The following is a 12,605-nucleotide window of genomic DNA, read 5'->3' as shown; positions in this document are numbered from 1 at the left end:
TTGGAACCAAATGCCTCATTCTGGATTGATGCAAGATCCATGTATCTGGTTTCTCAATTCCAGTCACTCTCACTTCTAATCTGTCCTATAAACAGCACCTAAACCATTCCTGCTCAAATGTCATTTTCAAGGTATCAGTTCCCTGATGAGGAATCAACTGGGTCCCCCCACTGGAGCATGGTGATTAAATGATGGGCTTTGGGGTCAGAAAGGCCTTAAGTTTATTTAAGTCCTGGATTAACCACTACCTGCTTATTCTTGGGCAAAGTGTGTAATCTCCTTAAACCTAATTCCTCATCTGTAACACAGGGATAATAATTACCTTCACCTACCTTCAGATGTGTCGTGAGGACTGAATTGTGTGTGTGAAGAGCACACTGTAGTTCTGGAGAAGCTGGCTACTGGAGACAGCTCCAGGGGCAGTGTTTACTCAGGGGATAACTCATTCCAAACCTCCTCATCAATAAATACAATGGACACTTCTCATTCCTTCATTTCTTACTGCTCAATATCTGCTAACTTATATTATTATTATTTTATTGGATTACTTGGAGCAGCATTTAAAATAGTTGTGTTCTGAAACACTGTCATCCACTGGCTTCTGTGATCTCACACCTTAACAAACACTTAACAAATGAATCTATATGTCTATCATGCATCAGGCACTGTGCTAAAAACTGAGGAAATAATGGAAAGCAAAAGAGAGGTTCCTGTCTTCATGGAGTACAAGGCATAAACTTGATGAGACACAAAAATACCGTATAATTTTATTGATTTTTTTTCTTTTATTTTATTAACATATAATGTATTATTTGTTTCAGGGGTACAGCTCTGTGAATCATCAGTCTTACACATTTCACAGCAATCACCATAGCACATACCCTCTCCAATGTCCTTCTCCCATCCTCCTCATCCCTCCCAACCCCCTCCCCTCCAGCAACCCTCAGTTTATTTCCTGAGATTAAGAGTCTCTTATGGTTTAGTCCCATCTTGTTTCATTTTTTTCTTCCCTTCCCCACACAACCCCCAGCCCTGCCTCTCAAATTCCTTGTGTCAGAAAGATCATATGACCTCTGACTGACTTACTTCGCTTACATAATACCTTCTAATTCCTTCCATATCATTGCAAATGGCAAGATTTGGGGTTTTTTTACAGCTGCATAGTATTCCATTGTATATATTCTTTTTCTTTTTTAAAAGACTTATTCATTTGAGAGGGAGAGAGGAAGAGAGCAAGCAAGTGCATGCGAGTACACACAAGCAGGGGGAGGGAGAAGCAGACTCCCCATTGAGCAGGGAGCCCAATGTGAGGCTGGATCCCACGACCCTGGGATCATGACCTGAGCCAAAGGCAGACGTTTAATTGACTAAGCCACCCAGGCGCCCCAACATATACTTTTAAATTGTGATAAAAGTTACAAAGGAAAAGAATAGGGTTCATAGAGAGAAGCAACAGAGGATTTTAATTGGGGGATCACCTGAGCCTTCTCTGAAGAGGTGATGTTTAAGTCATGACCTGAGGGATTATAATTAGTGTCATTTTCTTCGTACTTCATTCTTAGTACTTTTTGCCCAATTATTCGGAGTCAGAATTCCTTATGGTCCTAACGTTCTACATCTCTTTTTCCCTCAGACTATATACATTATCCTGGGGTAATACCACTCACTCAACATGACTTCAAAACACATCTCTGTACTGATTATTCTCGAAACTCTCTCTCTAGCTCAGACCTCCTGGGTCTCAGACCCTGAATCCAATTCTTCACCAAGAATCTCTATCCACATAGGCACTTCAAATTTAACTTTCCAAAAATGAACTTAACATCACCTCATCAATTTCTTCTCTCAGTATGTTGGAATCTTTCTAGCTTCTTCACCGCATGCAAGCAGACACTAAAATTTGTCAATTTTTATTTCCCAATTGTTTCCAAAATCCATCCCTTTCTCATATTCTCCTCTCACTATCTCCTGCTGGACTATTAAAATAACTTTCCAGATGGTCTCCCTGAGCCACCAGTGTAGGCTATCAAAAATGTAATCATCTCAATCTTTGCTTAAAACCCTTCACTAAATCCTCACTGCAAAGAGGACATTTAACTTCCTTGACATAATATACAAAGTTTCCATCAGTTCTCACCTCTTGTGTGTCTATTACAGAATTTGGTGAATAAGTGACTAAACTTCTGTTCAATCAAGTACTTATAGATTATGGGGGCCTTGGGTGGCTCAGGGGGTTAAGCCTCTGCTTTCAGCTCAGATCATGATCTCAGGGTCCTGGGATCAAGCCCCACATTGGGCTCTCTGCTCAGCAGGGAGCCTGCTTCCCCTCCCCCCACCCCAATGCCTGCCTCTCTGCACTTGTAATCTCTGTCAAATACATAAATAAAATCTTTTTAAAAAGTATTTATAGATTATATTTTTTAAAAGATTTTATCTGCTTATTTCAGACATGAGCAGGGGGAGAGGCTGAGGGAGCAGACTCCCCGCTGAGCAGAGAGCTCGACGTGGGGGGTGGGGGTGTCGAAAGATAAAAATAAAATCTGTAAACATTAGTCAGAAAACTTTAAATTGATCTCAATGTGGGTAACCCTAACTTAACTTAGCAATAAGTATTTATCAATCTCCTAGTATATGCCAGCCTCTGTTTTAGGTACTGGGGAGACAGCTGTGAATAAAATGTATAAAAATCACTGTCCTTGGGATGCCTGGGTGGCTCAGTCAGTTAAGTGTCTGCCTTGGGCTCAGGTCATGATCCCAGGGTCCTGGGTTTGAGTCCCACATTGCGCTCCTTGCTCAGCGGGAGCCTGCTTCTCCCTCTGCCTGCTGCTCTCCCTGCTTGTGTGCACGCTCTCTCTCTGACAAAATCTTAAAAAAACACTGTCCTCATAGAGTTTCATTCTGTTGCGAGGGAGAGAGACAATAGATAAAATTAAAAAGTAAATTATAGAGTATATTAGAAGGTGATAAGTGTTGAAGAGAAAGACCAGGTGAAAATAGAGACTGTGTGGAAGGGAAGGGATAGCAATTTTAAGTAGAATTTTAAATAGAATTTTAAGTAGTTAGAAAAGGCCTCACTGAGAAGGTGAGAATATGAGCAAAGACTTGAAGGAGGTGAGGCAGAGGGAAGGGCTTTAAGGCCTCAAGGCCAGCACATAACTATGCTTTTTGAGAAACATGAAAGATCAGCGTAGCCAAAACCAGGAAGTGAGGAAGGTGATAAGCTCTGAAAGATCACAGGAGGCTACACCGTGTAAGGCCAGAAAAACCATTTTAAAGACTTTAGCTTTTTTCTGACTGAATTAGGCAATCAGTGGAAGATAAAGTACAGAGGAATGACAAGATCTAATTTTCATTCTAAGACTTCTGCTATGAAGGGTAAGTACAATCTTTCTCATCTCAGTAATTCGGTATTTAAGTTTCTAATTGTTAAATGGCCTTTTTCATTGGAATAGCTCGCTGTCTCCTCAAACTCAACATGTATAAAATACGCTGGACTTTTAAGTTCCAGACTTCCATTAATGATAAATAAATGAGATGAGCTGCATTGTCAATTGATGTCATCATAAAAAATACTTGTTAAATCTCCTGTGGTGAGGGGAGAGAAAGGACCTACGAAAAGGAAAATAATTACAGTTTAAGGTGGACAACCTCAATGCAAAGGCAAATATGCAAGCCTTGTAACAACTACCACCACAACAAAAAAGATGTCAAAAGATCTGGCATGTTTTTAGCATCTATTCTGAAACCCAAACCCAAAATAACAATAATCATCTAAGTAATGTATTCATAGAAGCATAAATGAAGTTAACCAAATATCACAGAAGAAGCCACTTCATTTTATATTCACATAGAAATAAAGTACAATATTTTTAAATGTATTAATACAAAAAATGAAATTACACAACAAATTTTATAATAATGAAGGAGCATTAACTCTAAACTTTTCAAGAGAAGTAGAAATAAAAGAGAGCAGAAAATGAAGAGGGGAAGAAAATGAAAGAGAAGACTTTAGAGTTTGCTAAACTGAAAGAGAGGAAACAGCTAACTCCCTACTTCCTGCTCAGGGACTACTTACTTTCTTACCTGCCCATCTTTTTTGCCTCCAAAGACATTAGGTTATACCCATCTGAGAATTTACCCATCTGGAATTCTACTAGCTCTCAAAATTCAAAGGGCCATATACTTCTTACTACACTATGCTATAAATTATAATTCTCCTGCTTGTCTCCCCTTCTAGATTATGAACTCAAAGATAGTTACTAGATCTTTTTATTATATATCCAGTATCCAACATAATGTCTAAAAGATGTAAAAGCTAAAATAGGTGATGAATTAAAAGTGATAAAGCTTAAGTAATATGACATTTGAAAGTTTAAAGGATATTTAAGATATTTTATAGTTAAATATTTTCTGGAATCTTTCATAAAGCTTTGGAATTCTTTCCTATAATTGAGAAACTACGCTTGCTTGAAATCCCTGTTACCCTGTTTTCAATGGGGGGAAAAAAAACCCAAAAACCTGTCTTCTTGATCTAGAATTTGGAGAAAATCTCTTCTAATTTTGAAAAGGTAAAAATCTACTATTTGGGAGGAACCCCCCACAATATTCCATAGTACTGTAGAGACATGAAGTCATGTTACAGTCATACAACTGTAAACATAAGTAATACAGCAGACTGGATAATTCTGAGCTAGACTTAAAACAAGATTCCCCAGACCGTGCACCCCTCAGACTACTGGCTAGAGATTGATATCTGCTACATTTATCTGAGATTCTGGGGCTAAGGAGACATTAGACAATAATTCAACAGCAGCCAGACAGGCTGGCCTACCAAAAGAAGAGCCAACAATAAGAAGCTATGAGAGAGTCACCAGCAATGTGCTGATGATATGATTCTGGTATTAACTGCTTTCTATTTACAAAACACAATATACAGATAGTGGAATGCAAAACCTCTGATGAGTAAGAACCATTACAGCTGTTCTATTTGTGGAATGGCTTTACGTTTGGCAGTAAGGGTACTTAAATAAGGTTCATTAAGAAAAGAAATGTGGGTTTCAGGAAACCAATTTGCATATCACCTTTTAAAAAGAGGTAAGGTTTCTAAGTAAAAGTTCCCTGTTGATTTGAAGAGTTGCTAAGTTGTACCCAAACAACCTCATGCAATCTGCAGAGAACCGTTTTAGGAATTAGAAACCGCATCTATCTCAAATAGACCAGACAAAACCAAACAGGTGGGGCTGAAGAAATAGGTCAGTGTTTTATATTTCAGTTGAATTATAAATTTCTAGAACATAAGACATTTGTCACTCATCCCCCAGACTTAGCTGAGAACCATACAATTTGAAAAGTAAGTAACAATACGTTAGTAAACAACTCTTACACTTTAAAATGCTTAGCAGGCAATTAGCACAAAACAGCATAGACATGATGAGGGGGCATTCTGCGAGCTAAACCTCTCCAAGCTGACAGCTGTAAGCAAAGAATCACATAGGAAAATCGTGATAAACAAAGCTCCTGCACTGAGCAGCTGCCATATAGAAATATTTCTCAGACTAGCATTCTCAGACACCTAAGGTTCTCTAAAAGAAGTTTTCAGTTTTCTTGTCTTTTCAATCCCTTGTCAATTGAAATCTTTCTCATGTGATAAAGTGTGGGGACTTTGGGGATTTTCACCACACTTTTCATGGTTGAGTAATTTTCCATTTTTCGAATATCCACATTTTGTTTATTCATCAGTTGATGGACATTAGGTTTTTCCATTTCAGGGGCTATTTACGAATAATGATTCCGTGAACATTTATATGCATAAATGTCTTCAATTCTCTTAGTATCCTTGGAGTGGAACTACTGCATCATACTGTAACTCTCTTTAGCTTTTGGAGGAACTGCCAAACTGTCTTCCACAGTGGCTATACCACCTTAATTTTTTACCAGCAATGTACAATTGTTCCAATTTCTCTACATCCTCACCAAATTTGTTATTTTCTGTTTTCTAATTTTATCTTAACTCTGGCCATGCTAGGAGGTGTGAAATGGTATCTCATTACAGTTTTGATTTGCATTTATTTCCCTAATGTGCTTTTTCATGTGCTTATTGGCTATTTTTATATATTCTTTGGAATATGTCACTTTGCCCATTTTTAAATTGGGTTATTTGTCTTTTTATTTTTGAGTCATGAGAGTTCATTGTGACTCTGGCGCCTTAGACCACTCGGCCATCCTGACACCCTATGAGAGTTCTTTATATTAGGGTACCATACCTCTACCAGATACATGATTTGCAAACATTTTGTTTTTGTTTTATGAACAAAGTCTTTAATTTTGATGAAATCCAATTTATCTACTTTTTCTTACTGGAGTAAGTGCAACTCCTAGACTTCCTTAAAGACAGTTTCTATTAATTGCTATTTTTCCTGTGTATATGCCTTGCTTTCTTGTTTTTCTGAGTGCCTCCTAATTTTTTGTTAAAAAAAAAAAAACAACAACAGATATTTTGAAGCTAATGCCTAAACAAAGATTTCCTTAAATGCCTGGAAACAAAGTCTCTCTGAATCCACAAAGCCAGAGACCAGAACTCAGATGGTGGCTATCTCCCTGGCCCAGAGAAGAACTCCCATAATCTCGGCCATAAATGGCCTGCCAGTATCTGAACTCTTTTTTTTTTAAACATATAATGTACTATTTGCCCCAGGAGTACAGGTATGTGAATCATCAGGCTTACACATTTCATAGCACTCGCCATAGCACATACCTTCCCTAATGTCCATAACCCAGCCACCCTAATCCTACCCCCCTCACCACCCAGCAACCCTTAGTTTGTTTCGTGAGATTAACAGTCTTTTATGGTTTGTCTCCCTCCTGATCCCATCTTGTTTCATTTTTTCCCTCCCTATTCCCCATGACCCCCAGCTCAGCCTCTCAAATTCCTCTTGTCAGATCATATAATTGTCTTTCTCTGAGTAACTTATTTTACTTAGCATGATACCCTCTAGTTCTATCCACATCGTTGCAAATGGCAAGCTTTCATTTCTTTTGATGGCTGCATAGTATTCCACAGTAGCTGAACTCTTATGGCCAGGAATAAAAAACTAAGGGAAATAAATGGATCAAAGCAATGAATTCTTAAAAATAAAGACATCATTTTTATCTCAATTCTAATTGATTCTATAAAACATCAGATTTTTCTTAAAAGAAAATCCTGTGCAAAATCTTATTTATATTTATTATGTAAATAATAAAGACATTATCAAGGACTTGATAACTTAAATTCTAAAAATATGTAATGTTTGAAAAACTGCATTTAATACATTTTATGTTTACCATTAAAAGTTCATCCTACAGATTAAGAGAATGCTTATTTTTTTCTAAATGGAAAGAGTAAGTTTGGAAAAGGTAAAAAAGTTTATTTTTTGTTTTCTATTAACAAAAATATAGGAAAAAGAGAAAAATCAAATTAGTTTTAAAGCCCAATATTTTAAATTCCTCACAATGACTTTATTTAAAATTTAATTTTTTAAGATTAAAAAAATAAACATATATGCATTCACCTTGCTAAAATACTCCTGTTGTATGAATTTGTGCCTAAGGAAAGACAGTCAGCATATAAAATACATATTTGTGGCAGCTATCTTACTAAGACAACTGGGCAGAAACAACCCTCAACATTTCCTTGTAAATCCACGATACTAGATGATTCCCGGTTATTGTACAACATTGGGTAATTGTAGATACACTGTACATGTCTTCCAAAAAATTAGTTTTATATCATTCTAACTTGTGGAAAATATGTTGGTATTTCTTAAAATAAATATAAAAAAGAGATTAAAATCAGTCTTCCTGACCATAGCTCTCTTTTAACTGTGTAAACAACAAAGTGTTATTTACTTGCATGTGCACAGCAGAAAAGTTTATAATAGTTTAGCAAAGAAGTAACAACCTTAAAAAAAGAAAATGGTGATCAGAGAGACAAAACTAAATGATAAAAATTTCATTGTCTCTCTCTTCCCATCAATTCTACCCTCTTTCAGATTCGAATACTAATGAGCACAAAATCAGCTAGAAGCTGTCGCCAGAAGAGAATGAATATCAGCTTTAGACACAGATGATTCACAGATGATTTTCCAAAATCAAAATTACATTTACTACATAAAATTATTCCAATATCTAGGGGGACCTCGGTGGCCCCTTGGTTTTGGCTCAGGTAATGATCTCAGGGTCTTGAGATCAAGCCCTGCATCATGCCTTGGGCTCAGTGGGGAGTCTGCTTCTCTCCCTCTCCCTTTGCCCCTTCCCCTGCTAGCATGCATGTTCACCCTGCTCTCTCTCTCTAAAATAAATAAATAAATCTTTAAAAATAAACTGTTAAGCCCCCGATCAGATGTTGTTCAATTTTCCTCAAATATTTCAGAAACTAATTTCAGAATACAGTATGGTTAAATGTACATATATAAACCAATAAGAGAAAAATAAATATACTAAAATTTGATCCTTACAATTATAAGGTAGCAGAAGTACCAAAGTAATAGAGCTGCATATCAATTACTTGCCAAAACAATGGAATCATATTCTGAGGGCACTAGAAAATGATCAAGTCAGGTAAACCTCCAGTTAATTTCAGGGTCATCCCCCAACTAGAGCAGAAGAGACATGAAGAAAATCACAATATAAATGTACATATAATTTTCACTGCCCAAATTTATAGAAGAATGTGCACTTTTTAAAGCCTAGCTTAAAGTTTAAGTCATCTCACTTGATTCACTTATTTTTGGCAAAAACCTTAATACCCATTGGGAAATGAAAAAAAAAAAAATCCCCAAGCATTTCAGGTGACTAGCTGGTTAAATAGCATTAACATTTCCTCAATGATCATACTAACCGAAATAACTATATTCCTTCCAGTGCAATGTCCAATGAAGGAAGAACTCTACACAAGTGAAATTCAAATTTCACTTTCCAGTATTCTCAACAGAATAACAACTATGAAAATAATGCCTATATTTCAGAAGCAATGGAAAATAATACAAACTTTCAGAATCAGAGGGACCCTAGCAATTGCCATCTAGTGCACTGCTTAACTTTTTAACTATATAGGCCACTTAAGCATATACGAAATGCCTATCTTGCCTGTTTTCACTTGCACAGTATAAAGTCAGTAACAAAGAATTTGAAAGGAACAAAATAAAAGGTTCACAAAAAGGAGGCCTATTAATATGCATTTAAAGGTTATGCCAATTTAATAATACAGAGAGTGTTTATGCATTTTTTATGTATTAACTCATCTATTCCTCCAACTACTCTATGAAGTATGTATTATTATTTCTATTTACAGAATCGTGGACTGAGTTCAACAGTTTTATCTTATTGATAAAGAAACTACTATCTGACAATGATAATGATGAAAATGATAATGACCAACACTTACGTAGGATTTACTACATGCCAATCAAACCTTACTAATTCATTCACTCATAAAATATGAGACAGGTAATACTATAATCCATTTTAGAAATGAGGAAACACAGGCACAGAAACATTATTTAATCTGCTCAACTTTGTCAAGTGGCAGAGGTAAAAATCATTCTTGGGTAGTTGATTCCAGATTCTGGCTATGCTTTAACTTATACAATTAAACTATAGTCACATAAGTGATAAGCAGAAAAGCTAACGATAGATTCCCAACTTTTGTTTTTGCTTCTACACTAGAATGCTTGCTTCTTCATTTGTTTTCCCAGAAAAGCTGACATTAAATTATGCTACTTCGAGAAACCTGGGTGGTATTTACAAGAATATCAAACACACGAACAGTGTCTTCTCAACTCTTAGTCCAAACATCACAGAGAAATAAATAAAACTGATCATGTATTTAATCCTGACTTCTCTTGCCATTATAATATGAAACAATTATTTCCTGTAAGATGTAATCCACCTTAAAATGTAAATGCGCTATTTTGTTAAGATAAAAAATTTTGCCATTACAAACCCTGTTTCTTGTCCAAAAATTAATAAATCTTGCTGGATTTTAAGATTATATGTATACAAACATACATACATAAAATTCTTTTCAATAACACCCAAATCATCTTTAGGAATCACCCTTTTGGGATTCTGGACTCCTACCATGTTTTAACAGACTTTCTCCTGAAAAAAATCTTTACAGGCTTTGTTCTACCAGACAAGTTCTCAGTAAACAAATCCATGACTCTCCAAAGTCCCACATTATAGTCTCTTTAGAAAGGAACACAGATGAAAAGAGATATCAAGCTCAAAATGAGTACTACTGTACCAAACAGCTGACCTGTACTCTTCCAAAGTGTCAGTTTTATGGAAGACAAAGAAAAGCTGATAGAGAATTCCAGGTTAAGAAACCAAACAGCTGTAACAACTCACAGTGTGTGATTCTGGATCAGATGACTGATAAAATTCTAATATGAATATAAATATAAATGAAATAACAACAATGAAAATGTTGTTTCCTGAATTTCATTCTTATGTTGCGATTAAGGAGGAGAAACACACTGAATACTTAGGAATGAAAGATCATAAATGTCTACAACTTGTTCTCAAATGATTCATTGTCATCATGGTGGTGGTGGGAGAGGAGAAGCAAAAATAATAGTAAATACACAGGGAGATAAAGTAAATGTAACAAAATGTTTACAACTGGTGAAAGTAGGCAATGGACATGCAGGGCATACCAAGCTTGCAACTATGTAACAGGTATAAAATTGTTTTTGATAAACATTCAGGGGAAACAGAAAAGACCAAAGTTTTCATTGTGATATGAAGAAAAAAGATTTTCTCAGTCACTCAATGAACAATGAGTTACAGGAAAAGACACCCACACTAGAGATCAATCATTAGATCATTCTGTTTTCTTTCTCTTTCTCTTTCATAAAGTCACGGTACTAACATTGTCCTCCTGAAAACTCTTAAATAAGAGAGGGCTCTCCTATGTGATTAAAATTTCTCTGAATTATAATACACCCTACTCTGCAAAATGGCTTTTTAATATTCAAAATGCTTATTAACTCATCTCTCTTTCTTTATTAAGAATCAAGTCTGATTTCAAATAACAGAAAATGTAAGTTAATAAATATCTCCAGTTTATAAAGGCCAGAAATCAGGAGTGTGTTCTAGAAACCAATGGGATTTTAACGTGAGAAGTAGCAGAATAAAATGCATATCTCCTCAAATCATTTTGCACCTCCAGTCCCTGCTTTAAAGCTCTCTGCCTACAAATAGTCTTGCTTTCATCTCCCAAATTCACTGTTTATTCCAAACATAGGTGTTGCTTGTCAGCCAACTAAATTTAACTGCCTTTAACTTCTATGATTGTTAAACCCACTCTTCAAGTTGACAGCTACCACTCTCGATGGTGACAGCCTTGTCCTTTAAAGTGAGTGGGTGGGTGTGCAGCTGGGGCAGGGATGAGAGGGGTTTCTGGGGTGCTGATATTCTACTTCTTAACCTGTTTAACAAATATGTTTGGTACATGGTAACTCAAGAGTTCTACATTTAAAATTTGTAACTTTTACCTGTATATTGTATAATCTACTAATTTAAAACACTTCCTGGGGCACCTGGGTGGCTCAGTGGGTTGAGCCTCTGCCTTCGGCTCAGGTCATGATCCCAGGGTCCTGGGATCGAGCCCCACGTCAGGCTCTCTGCTTGGCCAGGAGCCTGCTTCCTCCTCTCTCTCTGCCTGCCTCTCTGCCTACTTGTGATCTCTGTCTGTCAAATATATAAATAAAATCTTAAAAATAAAAAAATAAAACACTTCCTGCTGGAGGTCTTCCACTTAACTGATTAATCAGTTTCTGATTTATCTTCAGCTTTTTACCTACTGTCCTGGCTTGCTGCATGTTCATCATGTTCATGGATTCACAAATACTATTCCCTCAGCTCACAAACTCTTAGAAAACAACTAGGTAAAAAATGCCCAAATATTAAAAAAAAGGGGGGGCACCAAATATAGATTTATTGACTGCATACATATTAGAAATATATAGATCAAATCTAGGGATAGTTCAGTGTAGTTTTTCTGCTTGTCATTTTTAATTCAATAATGAGGGTCTCGTAAAATATTTATTTCAGCATGCATTAAAGTGGTTAATAAAATGTAATCTAGAACTTCTCTAACATTTTCCTTTAGGAATGTCAGCACATGTTTTATAATTACCTTGAAACTCTCAAATCAAACATTATTTCCATTAACAAAAAGAGTCAATAGGTAATCATTTTCTCTCCATACTTTTTGTAGAGACAAAGTTCTTTAAAAACAGAGCTACAATTCCCACCTGGGAGACTTCTTTGTTCATAATGAGTCCTCAAAACAGATATGGTCAAATCTAGTACTCCAGAGGGTAGCTTCCAGGGGATGGGGTAGCGAGGTTTCCAGAGATGGTTCTAGTTTCTTCACTCTCACCTCATTTAAGGCCAATTACGCAAACAACTAAAAAGAGAAAAAAATAAAAGCAGAAGGGATATAAGATTGCCACTTTATTCTCTAAGAAATGACAAAGGTCAGAAATGCTGCATGAAGAAAAAAAAAATACAACTTTTAAGACCAGACGGAAAAACACTTCCAATAGACAATGGACTAA

General features: G+C 36.2%; 1 protein-coding gene across 5 annotated transcripts in view; it reads right to left on the bottom strand.

The window, feature by feature from the left end:
• NCOA1 (nuclear receptor coactivator 1) overlaps positions 1-12,605 on the bottom strand; it is a 149,373-nt gene that overhangs the window by 102,456 nt on the left and 34,312 nt on the right. For all 5 annotated transcript variants that reach the window (XM_032866958.1, XM_032866962.1, XM_032866959.1 and 2 more), the window contains one exon: positions 12,300-12,454. The gene's annotated coding sequence lies outside the window, so the exon portion shown is untranslated. The remainder of the gene's footprint in view (positions 1-12,299; positions 12,455-12,605) is intronic.

The sequence above is a fragment of the Lontra canadensis genome, unplaced genomic scaffold (assembly GCF_010015895.1).
Source record: "Lontra canadensis isolate GAN:19392208 unplaced genomic scaffold, GSC_riverotter_1.0 scaffold32, whole genome shotgun sequence".
Lineage (NCBI taxonomy): Eukaryota > Metazoa > Chordata > Mammalia > Carnivora > Mustelidae > Lontra > Lontra canadensis.
Note: the sequence above shows the minus strand (reverse complement) of the source record. Positions and strands in the feature narration are given on the sequence as shown.